This window comes from Plecotus auritus (assembly GCF_963455305.1).
Source record: "Plecotus auritus genome assembly, chromosome: 4".
NCBI lineage: Eukaryota > Metazoa > Chordata > Mammalia > Chiroptera > Vespertilionidae > Plecotus > Plecotus auritus.
Genome location: NC_137775.1, coordinates 131,298,692 through 131,310,990, shown reverse-complemented (window position 1 = coordinate 131,310,990; position 12,299 = coordinate 131,298,692). Strand labels below are relative to the sequence as shown.

General features: G+C 41.8%; 1 protein-coding gene across 2 annotated transcripts in view; it reads right to left on the bottom strand.

Annotated features, from left to right (window-relative positions):
* BPGM (bisphosphoglycerate mutase) overlaps positions 1-12,099 on the bottom strand; it is a 63,969-nt gene extending 51,870 nt beyond the window's left edge. For both annotated transcript variants that reach the window (XM_080665474.1, XM_080665473.1), the window contains exon 1: positions 11,979-12,099. The gene's annotated coding sequence lies outside the window, so the exon portion shown is untranslated. The remainder of the gene's footprint in view (positions 1-11,978) is intronic.
* Positions 12,100-12,299: the final 200 nt, after the last annotated feature.

Sequence of the window (12,299 nt, the reverse complement as noted above, 5' to 3'; positions counted from 1 at the left end):
ACCTGGAGGAAATGGACATATTCCTAGAAAAATATAACCTTCCAAAACTCAATCAGGAAGAATCTAAACAGCTCAACATGCCAGTAACTATGGAAGAAATTGAAGCAGTCATCAAAGAGCTTCCGGCAAACAAAAGCCCGGGGCCAGACGGCTTCACAGGAGAGTTTTACCAAACATTCAAGGAAGAACTAAAACCTATCCTCCTCAGACTATTCCAAAAAATTCAAGAGGAAGGAACACTTCCAAGCTCCTTCTATGAAGCCAGCATCACCCTAATACCAAAACCAGATAAAGACAACACAATGAAAGAGAATTACAGGCCAATATCCCTCATGAATGTAGATGCCAAAATCCTCAACAAAATTCTAGCAAATCGGATCCAGCAGTACATCAGAAAGATCATACACCATGACCAAGTAGGGTTTATCCCAGGAATGCAAGGATGGTTCAATATCCGCAAATCAATAAATGTGATACATCACATAAACAAATTGAGAGATAAAAATCACATAGTCATATCAATTGATGCAGAAAAAGCATTTGACAAAATCCAACACCCTTTCTTGATAAAAACTCTCAACAAGGTGGGAATAGAAGGATCATACCTCAACATAATAAAAGCTATATATGATAAATCCACAGCTAACATCATACTCAATGGGCAAAAACTAAAACCATTTCCCCTAAGAACAGGAACAAGACAAGGATGCCCACTCTCACCACTCCTGTTTGACATAGTACTGGGAGTATTAGCCATTGCAATTAGACAAGAAGAAGAAATAAAAGGCATCCAAATTGGAAAAGAAGAAGTAAAGCTGTCCTTATTTGCAGATGACATGATATTGTACATAAAAAACCCGAAAGACTCTATCAAAAAACTAACAGACTTAATAAATGAATTCGGCAAGGTAGCAGGATACAAAATTAACGCCAAGAAATCTATGGCATTTCTATACACCAACAGTGAACTTACAGAAAGAGAGACTAAAAAAGCAATCCCATTTTCCATCGCACCAAAAAAATTAAGATACTTAGGAATAAACCTAACCAAGGAGGTAAAAGACCTATATGCGGAAAACTACAGGACACTGAAAAAAGAGATAGAGGAAGATGTAAACAGATGGAAGAACATACCATGTTCATGGATTGGTAGAATCAACATCATCAAAATGTCCATACTACCCAAAGCAATCTATAGATTCAATGCACTCCCCATTAAAATACCAACGGCGTATTTCACAGACCTAGAAAGAACTCTCCAAAAATTCATCTGGAATAAAAAAAGACCCCAAATAGCCACAGCAATCCTGAGAAAGAAGAATAAAGTAGGAGGGATCTCAATACCAGATTTCAAGCTGTATTACAAAGCCACTGTCCTCAAAACAGCCTGGTACTGGCACAAGAACAGACATATAGATCAATGGAACAGAATAGAGAATCCAGATATCGACCCAAACCAATATGCGCAATTAATATTTGACAAAGGAGGCATGAGCATACAATGGAGTCAAGACAGTCTCTTCAATAAATGGTGTTGGGAAAATTGGACAGATACATGCAAAAAAATGAAACTAGATCACCAACTTACACCATACACAAAAATAAACTCAAAATGGATACAGGACTTAAATATAAGACGGGAAACCATAAAAATACTAGAGGAATCCACAGGCAGCAAAATCTCAGACATATGCCAAAAGAACTTCTTCACTGATACTGCCCCTAGGGCAATGGAAGCCAAAGAGAAAATAAACAAATGGGACTACATCAAAATAAAAAGCTTTTGCACAGCAAAAGAAACCATCAACAAAACAACAAGAAACCCCACCGTATGGGAGACCATATTTGCAAATGGTATCACTGACAAAGGTTTAATTTCCAACATCTACAGGCAGCTTATACAACTTAATAAAAGGAAGATAAATGATCCAATAAAAAAATGGGCAACGGACTTAAATAGAATCTTTTCGAAAGAAGACAGAAGGAAGGCCAAGAGACACATGAAAACATGCTCAAAGTCACTTATTATCCGAGAGATGCAAATCAAAACGACAATGCGATACCATCTCACACCTGTCAGAATGGCTATCATCAACAAATCAACAAACGACAAGTGTTGGCGAGGATGCGGAGAAAAAGGAACCCTCGTGCACTGCTGGTGGGAATGCAGACTGGTGCAGCCACTGTGGAGAACAGTATGGAGTTTCCTCAAAAAACTGAAAATGGAACTCCCATTTGACCCAGTAATCCCACTCCTAGGAATATATCCTAAGAAACCAGAAACACCAATCAGAAAGGATATATGCACCCCTATGTTCATAGCAGCACAATTTACAATAGCTAAGATTTGGAAACAGCCTAAGTGCCCGTCAGCAGATGACTGGATCAGAAAACTATGGTACATCTACACAATGGAATACTATGCTGCCATAAAAAAGAAGGAATTACTACCATTTGTAGACACCTGGATGGAATTAGAGAACATTATGCTAAGTGAAATAAGCCAGTCAATGAAAGAAAAATACCACATGATCTCACTCATTTAGGGATAATGAAAAACATTATAAACTGATGAACCAAAAGATAGTTACAGAGGCAGTAAAGCATCAAACAGAGTGTCTAATTACAGCGGTAAGGTTAGGGAGAGGTGGGGGAAATAAGAGATCAACTGAAGGACTTGTATGCATGCATATAAGAGTAACCAACGGATGCAAAACATTGGGGGGTGAGGGCAGGTATGGGAGTGGGGTGGGGGGGGCAATGGTAAGATATGTACACATATAATACCTTAATAAAAATTTGAAACAAACAAACAAACAAAAAACAACCTACCAAAAAAAAAAAAAGTTAAAAATAGGTAAAATTAATTTTAATAGTACATTTTACTTAACCCTATAGGTTCAAAATATTATCATTCCATCATATGAGCTATATAAAATTTTTTTAAATCCTCACCCGAGAATATGTTTGATTTGAGAGAAACATCAATGTGAGAGAAACATTTATCAGTTGTCTCCCATACACACCCTGACCAGGAATCAAACCTGCAACCTAGGTATATGTCCTAAGGGGGAATAGAATCCACAATCCTTTGGTATACAAGATGATCCTCCAACTGAGCCACCCTTATAAAAATATGTAAAACTAGAGACCCAGGGCACGAATTTGTGCATGGGTGGGGTCCCAAATGGGGCAGATTGGAGCCGGGCCTGTCAGGAGAAGACGGTGGGAGGTTGGCCAGCTGGCCTGCTCTGATCAGGGCCAATCAGGGCCGGGCTGGCTGGGGAGAAGGGCCCAGGGCAATTGGCCAATGGGCTCTGTCCCCAACTGGGGTGGGGGCAGAGCTGACTGGGGGGAGGGGCCGCAGGCCGATTAGGGTGGTGGGGCCCACTGGGGGTGGGGCCAGCCAGGGGGAGAGGCTGTGGGCCCATTGGGGGCAGGGCTGGCCAGGGGGGAGGGGCTTCAGGAGGCCGGCCAGCCCTGTCCCCTATTGGGATGGGGCAGTGGTTGGCAAACTCATTAGTCAACAGAGCGGCAAACCGCAGCCTCGTGAGCTGCATATGGCTCACGAGCCGCAGTTTGCCAACCACTGGGATGAGGGGACAGGGCTGGCCAGGGGGAGGGGCCACAGGAGGTTGGCCGGCGCACCACCCTCAATCCAGGTGGGATAGGCCAATCAGAGGTCAGGTTGTCTGGGGGTAGGGGCTGTGGGAGGTTGGCCAGCCGGTCCCACCCCCTGATCCAGCTGGTTTGCTGGCCGCAGTGGGCATCATAGCGACTAGTCCTTCTGGCGTTCTGGTCGCTGGCTTTTTATATATATAGACTACAGGCTGGTTGCACGAAGATTTGTACAATAGGCCTTCCCCTGGCTGCTGGCACCAATTTTCCTCCGGCACCTGGGAACCAGGCCTTCCCTCTGGCCAGAGCCTTTAGTATTCGCTCCAGCCGGAGCTCCATTCCTGTAGCTCCCTCCGCCCCCCGCCCTACCCCTCATAGCAGGCATCTCACCCCGCCCAGCTGCAACACGCCTGCATGAGTGCTGCCCAGAGGCCCAAAGCAGCTGGGGGGCAGGGCTGCCACCATCTTTGTCGGGTTAATTTGTATACTCACCCCTGATTGGCTGGTGGGTGTCGCAAAGTGACGGTCAATTTGCCTATTTCTCTTTTATTAGTGTAGATTCTTAATGAACTGTTTTACATTCTTTTTTTTCACAGTAAGTATTTGAAACCTGGTGTGTATTTTATACTGAAGCACATCTCAATTTGGACTAGCCACATTTCAAGGGTTCTATAGCCACATGTGACCAGTGGCTACTGTATTGCACGATGCAGCTTCAGAGCTTAGAGTAAATGTTATTTTCTGTAGGCCATTGGTTCTCAAACTTTAATGTGCATCAGAATCACCAGCAGAACTGGTTAAAACAGATTTCTGGACATCCCACTTCCAGAAACTGATTGAGTAGGTCTTGGGGGTAGGCCTGAAATTTGCTCCCAGGTGATAATGATACTGCTGGGTTGAGGACCATGTTTTGAGGACCTCTGCTCTAGGCAGGCTTCTCTGCCCTTCCTTCTCACCCACTGGGAAATGGTCAGGCCTGCCTGGTATATACTTGTATAGTACCCTGCTTTACAACACTGGGTGCAATTATGATAGGTCACTTATGACCTATTACTTGTTCAACATCTGTGTGCCCTGATAGACTGCAAGCCGTTTCACAGCTGGTCAGACTTACTGTCATAACTCTAGAAGCTAGTGTGCCACTTGACAGATACCTAGGTACAAAACTTAGTATGTGTGTTGAATGACTCAAAATTAGACAAAAATGATTATGTTGTGCTAATGAGGCGGAGGCTTGACAGTTTTGGTGGTAACTGCCAAAGTAAAAACAGTCAGTTGGCAGGCCTGAGATGTTAGAAAGCTTTAACTCAAGAATCCCAGTGTATTTAGTGGCAAAGCTAGTGCCAAGAATAACCATCCATAATATTTTTGTAGCCTTTACAGTTTAGTATGTTCATGAATGGCCATAATCTCCACATAGAGAGAGACGCCGATTAACTTGTTCAAAAACATACAGTACTAACTGGCAAATTTTAGGTCTTCTCCTGATCCCTGAGCTTTCCCTACCTCACCACTGAAGACTTTAGAGTCTTGGTTTGAGGATCTAGGCTCATTTGGCTTCATTTCACAGGAACATATCCAGTCACGACTTGTCTTTCCAAGCCCAGGAAGCATTTTATGAAATGAATACAAGCAAGGTGACTATAAAGGAGGGCTCAGCTTATGACTGTTCTTGAGAAAAAACTCAATGCACAAAGTCAAGTTGGGCAATAGTCACCCCAACTTATAGATATCATACTAAGAATATATAGTCCCCAATATATACTCCCCACCCTCAAATTTTAAAACTTCTTTTTCAAAATCAAGTTTTATTTTTGGTAGAGCTCACCACCTTGGAGTTGGTTCTTAGGGTTCCTCATTTATCCCTTGACACTTGAATTAAGCAACTAATTTTAGTTGATGATTTACTTTATACAAAAAAAGGATCATACAGGTCAGTGAATTCATACCCCAGGCTTCCTTTCTGGTATGGCTCAAAAAAAAAAAAAACACGTACTTTTATATGACTGTGTCTCATCTTCCCGCCCCTTCTTTGCTATTTTTCCTTTCTTCTAGCCATTATTTTTTTAGTCCCCTGACACCTAACTTGTGCCTTGACCACTCTACTGAAATGGTCTCTCAAAAAACTGCAGATTAGTTATTTCTTGGTAAGTGGAGACCATCTTCTCTTGGAACTCACATTCTGCAGCTGACTACTTCCACCAAGGAAAAAAATTCTTTAGGATTTCAGTGCTGTACTTCCCAGGCTCTTCTATTGTTATGCCCTGGTCTTAGGTCTCTGTATTTTCCTACCCACCAGAATAGTATTATGATGATGAAGAAACCATATGATGTCATAGCAGCTAACATTCAAAGAGTGTTCACCATGTGCTTAGACTATTTGAATCTTCAACCACTGTTCTATGGAGAGGTACTGTGATTAGTCCCATTTTACAGATGCAGAAACTTTGAGGAGAGGTTACCTTGCCCAAGGTGACACAGATCAAGCTTACATTTATGCCTTTAAGCACTCTGCAACACTGCCACACTGGCACCCAAGGCTCTGTCCTCAGTCCTTGGAAACCCAACTTTCCTCAATACTTAAGCACATTAAAATGGATGATTTATGAATCACAAATATTCAGTCTCCCTAATCTGGTTAATTAATTCGTTTTTCAAACATGTGTTGCAAACCCCATTTGAGCCTGTGAGGAATATAGAAACCAACAAGGATATGTCTTCAAGGAACTGGTTAGGGAAGGGTGACATGTGTGCGTGTGTATGTACTGCTAAAGCAGAAAGTAATTCACATCATGAGAAACACTCCATTCATAAGGGAGGTGAAAAAGAAATTATTTCTAAGTAAGACTTCATGGACATGGCATTCTTTAAACTGGTTTAGGAATGATGTTCAAGATTAAGATTTATAGAAAAAGGAAAAGGCATTCTAGCCTAAGGGGATAGTGAGTTGAGGCAAGGGAACAGATGCATATAGAAAATGGTGACTCATTCAAAATTACTGGAAATAGGCAGGGTGATGATATGTCCTGGTTTGCCTAGAGCAATCTTGCTTTAGGCCTGTTTCTCCAACATAATTATTATAGGGACATTTTCACACTTGAATGTCCCACTTGGAAAATTATATGATCACCCTAAGTATAGGGTACAATGAGGAAGTAGGAGGAGACTAGCCTAGAAAGATAAGACTGAATAGTACCTGCAGGTACTTGTGCCAAAGAATATAGGTTCTTCTATAAATACTGGGACATCATTAAAAGTTTAATAATGTGAATGTGTATTTTAGGAGAATCAGGCAGCATTTACAAATTGAGATAAGAAAAACCAAAGATGTGAATACTTTTGAGGACTTTGCAATCATTCTGGTAACATACAATGAAGACCTGCACCAAGAAAATGGCTGTTGAAATGTGATGAAGATGAATGTGAAAGACACTACAGGTTAGCTCAGGTGTTGGCAACTTTTTCTGTAAAAGGACAAATAGTAATTTTTTTAGGCTTGTTGTGCTATATGGTATTACAATCTGCCACTGTAGCTGAAAGCAGCCGAGACAATACATAGAAGAATATATGAGACTGTGTTCCAATAAAACTTTATGTATAAACACTGAAATTAGAATTTCATATAATTTTCATGCACATGTAATATTGTTATTCTTTTATTTATTTCAACCGTTAAAAAATGTAAAAAACACTCATTGCTTGTGGGAGGTACAAAAGCAGGTAGTGGGCCAGAAGGCCTTAATTTGCCAATACCTGGCCTGGCAGGGTACCATTCTCTCATCTACTAACTGCATCACTGTTTTGAAACTTTAAGCATCTGGTCACAATAATCCCAACATTATTATATCACCTGATTTTATTCTTGGCCAGAACATCAAGTACCTTGAGTAATGGAATCCCATTCATAATTGTATTTATTCTTCACAGAATACAATACTGAGAACATTTAAATCAGTCTGAGTAGTTTACTTTTGCTTAATTTAATTATTTAATAATGGGTTAAAGAAAACACTAGAAGGAAAAATTATTCACCTTGTTAGTCAACTTCAAAAAATAATCTGTCATTTTGACATACTTTATTTCTATTAGACATCTTCATAAATTGCCACAGTGACTCACACTTCAAATGAATGTATGCTTGCTCAAGAATAGGTGCTATGCAATTGCCTTGGCAATAAAGAAACAAATAGGTGATTCAAAGGAAACACACTTTGCAAGTGACTTGTATTTTCAAATACCCTTCACCATATATATATAATCTAAATTTGCTATAGAGTAAAAAATATTTTTTCCATAAATGCCACCATAAAATTGAAATTACGTTTCAAGATTAGTATCCTTTTGACAAGGCAGGGATGAAGAGGGTAATATATACATATATATACATATATATATCTACACTAATAAAAGAGAAATATGCAAATTGACTGTACCTCCATGATGCCCACCAGCCAATGACGCCCACCAACAAAGATGGCGGGTTAATTTGCATATGCAGGCGCGGAGCGAAGACTGAAGGCTCTGGCCCGAGCGAAGACTGAAGGCTGAAGACGAATGAAACGACTGAAGACTGAAGAGCCTTGGCTTCTCTGCTGCGGCCGGAGTGGAGAAGCCAAGCCTCACTGTGGCCAGAGCGGAGAAGCCTAGCCTCGAGGCTTGGCTTTTCCTCGGCGGCTGGAGCGAAGGCCTGGGTCCCAGGTGCCAGAGGAAAACCGGTGCTGTCAGCCAGGGGAAGGAAGGCCTATTGCACGAATCTATTACACACACACACACACACACACACTCACACGGAACTGGTGCACACACAAGGCATTGCATTTACTGAAGTTACTTCTACACTATCTCCAGAATCTCTAGGTCAGCCTTGGGCAAACTACGGCCCGCAGGCCGGATCTGGCTGTTCTATCCGGTTCTCTTGCTCTCCCCTCCGCTCCTTTACTTTGAATTTATATTAGTTCACACAAACACTCCATCCATGCTTTTGTTCCGGCCCTCCGGTCCAGTTTAAGAACCCATTGTGGCCCTCGAGTCAAAAAGTTTGCCCACCCCTGCTCTAGGTAGTTTCAGCAAATGCAGCATAAAAACCCTACTGCTGCCTCCTACTCCTGATAATTAAACCAGATAATTTCTCATACCTCCTCCATCTCCACCATAACTGAGGCTTGTCCTGTCTTCCAAAGTAATGCTCCTAGGATATTGCTTCTTCCCTTCCTCAGGTGTTCAAAAGTAGTAATGTCTAATATTCAAGTATGACAAAAAACAGGTAGATAAAATTACAAGATAAAGACCAGCCTGAAAACTTAGTTTACTTTCTGCTTTTTGTTTCCAAAAATTGAGTAAGAAATATGATCAATGATATAATATTGAAGTAATGGAAAATAAGGGATAAAGAGCAAGAGTTGCTATGATCCAAAGTTTATCCTTAATTATTAACTATTCAAATGCCACCATAGACCACTCAGATGTTTTCCCTGATACAAATCTTCAATGTGAAACTCAACCCCCATTGCATTAAGACCCTAACTTACAGAAGATAGGCTGGCTATATATTTGAGGATATAGAAAAATAAGAGAGATTAACCATATTTCTGATAAAGGAAAAAGGAACAGTTCTTAAGGGAAATGAAATCTGGAGCTCAGTTCCTTGGAGTTTTAACAAAATAATGCCTTCCCCCAAATCAAGCTCAATATTAAAAGTCCAAACATGACTGTACCTGAAAGTACCTAGTGTTCCACCATCTATTACTTTTCCTAAAGCTTTATAGTAACTTTTCCATTTGTAGTTGCATTATAAGAGCACCTCTTTACCAGGAGCAAATGCTATCACTTACACTATTTTTCTAGGCACTATTATTACCCTGTCATTCTCCAACTTTTACATCTACTAACAAACAGCTGTGACCGATCACTTGTTATAAGGGAAACAAACCATAGCAGGTGAACCCCTATTCACAGCTAAGAGATATATTTTTGTGATGAGATGTATGTTGGTCTTCATGTTGCTAGTTTCAGCCCGCATGGCATCACCAATATACACAGCACTCACTCATGACACCTCCTTCCTATCTCTGGTTCCTTATTTCCCCAGAGTAGTAGCTTTTGTCAACATAAACTATTCCACCAAACCCCAAAAGTTTGTCAAGAAACCTGGATTATCAGTCCCAGCTTTGCTACTTACTGACAGTGTGACCTTGACCAAGTTATTTAAATTTTCTGAACTTCAGGCTATTCAGGTTTTTTATCCAAAAAGAGGAGGATAATGAAATTACTGTTCTCAGGGGGCTATTAGGAAGACTAAATGAAATGATGGTGAAGCACTCTACCAAAAAGTGAGAGGTATTCTGGGTTGAATGGAGCAGACTTTAGCTAACAAATGAAGACTGGCACAGACCTCAGGCCCCTGAAGGTGATCATACCTTGCTGATGGCATGAGCAGAAGCAAAAGCTGGAAATAAAACGAGGCTGGGTAAAGAGAAAAAGTTAAATTAGGTAGTGGAAGGAGAAATGAAATCAAATTGTGTGTGTGTGCGTGTATGTTGGAGGGGGTGGTAAAGTTGATGGTAAGATACAGTCCTAGAAGTATACCAAATACTACAGTCCAAATGCTTTAATGAGGTGGCTAACATTTAATTTACATTTTATAAAGGATGTTTTTTCCATATTTGTGGCCAAGTTTCAGTGAAAGATTTTTTTGTTAAGTGATTCTTTTAGTCGTATTTCCCCATATAAACATTCCCTCACACCAGATTTCATTCCAAGAATATTCAATAGATCTATCAATTCAAACATTTGTGGGCACCAGACACACAAAGATGAAAGCAGGGCTGAATTTAGATGTATCAGTCATTACTTAAAATGAAAGGTGCCACTTAATTTCAACCAACTGTAGGAAGCAAAAGAGGAAGAGACACCAAAAGATCTACCCAAACATTAACAGTGAGTTGCTGCTGGATGATGGAATAAAAAATGAAATTTTCTACCACGTTTTACCCCTATAAAATGGTCAGTCTGTAAAATGTCCAAAGTCTCTCCTATGATTTAAATGTAGACACAAAAGAACAAACACTAACCTCGCAGTTGGGAACTTTTATTTGCTAACAGATTGGTACGGAACTTACTGCAATGAGATTGTGTTTATATACTTGTGGTGGAAAATGTCTAATCATTTTCACTTTAAAACAGACCTTTAACACAGGCGTGGACCTCAGAAATAATCCAAGGCAACATCTGCTCTTTAAAGATGCAAAAATTAAGAGTCAGAGAGTTGAAATGATTTGTTTACGATCACACAAATAGCAACAGCTTCAAGACTAAAACCCAGGTGTCTCGACTTGCAACTCAGAGCTCCTTCCACTACACCATTTGTTTTGAATGATGCTTCTTCTCTAAAGTCCACACTAACTGAAGAGCATCTATGGTGCTACAAGAAAACAGAGATGGATAAAACCTGGTCCCTGGACTCAGGGGAGTCAGTTTTAAAATAAAAGGCAAATTGACATGTGTTCTGCTTTCACTATGGAAAATCTTAGTAGCTTCTGCTGAAAGATAGTATTTGATTCTCCCCCCACCCCACCCCACCCCACCCCACCCCACCCGGACGCTGCATTCAGTCAGTTAACTTTCTGGTCCCACTCACAAGCTATAAATGCTCCACAATTTGGAAGGGAGATAGACGGTTGGTGAATGGGAGTTAAGTTCTCTAACAACCAATTACCCTTCAAAACTTAACCGTGAACTTCCCTTCCCTTATGCATTTCTATTGCCCTTCTCTAGTAATGCAGCCCTCCACACCTTTGAAAGGAGGGGAAATACACTTACTTTTTTATTTTGAGTGGCTCTAAGAACCTGTGATTTGGCTCCAGATTTGAGCGCCACATGAAACCATTCCAGACATTCACCCCCTTCTCCTTTCATGGCATTCAGGTTTTTTTCTGTCTACTTCGACTTTCAGGGGCAGGTCTGCCTTGGCCCTAAATATAGTGGCATGGCCCTGAAGGCACCGAGCCTCCTTCCTGGAGCCCTACCATTGAAGGGGCTCTGCCAGGCGCCCAGGAGAGGTGATCCTCCCTCCCTTCAATTCCTGTTTATTCCTGCCGTCAAGACACCACTACCAAGGCGAGTCCTCCCGCCAGCTGACAGACCTGTGCCTACCAGACAGGCTCATTCAGAAAAAGGGACAGCAGAGAGGGACCTGGGGCATGCATGAGGGTTGGCCCGTGAGTGCAGACGAGCGAGCGCCAGATTCAAAGGCAGAACCGGGAGAGTCAAGGAACTGGCTTCCCGCACTCCAAGATAAAACGCCACATCATTTAAAAACGGGAACGTTCTCAACAGCAACATTCTAAGACAAAACTACTCACCTGCAAAGAGGCCACCAGCAGCACCCGCTCCTCAGAGCCGCTGGGCAGGCAGCGCCGCCTAGGACTCATCCCTGTGGCCGGCATCAACGCTCTTTTCTAGCCCGGGCGCCAGAGGGGCAGGTCCTAGCGCTCTGCCCATTGGGGGGTTGAAATGTCACTCATTTACGGCCCCGCCTTACTCCCCAGGAACAGGTCGAGGTCTTTTCCGTTTCCCAAATCCCTGGGGTAGAAACTGAGGTTCTGATTGGCTCACTGCAGAGACGAGCACACGTCCGGACCAATAAAGAGCTGACTTCGACTCCAGTGGGCGGGCTTGGGTCT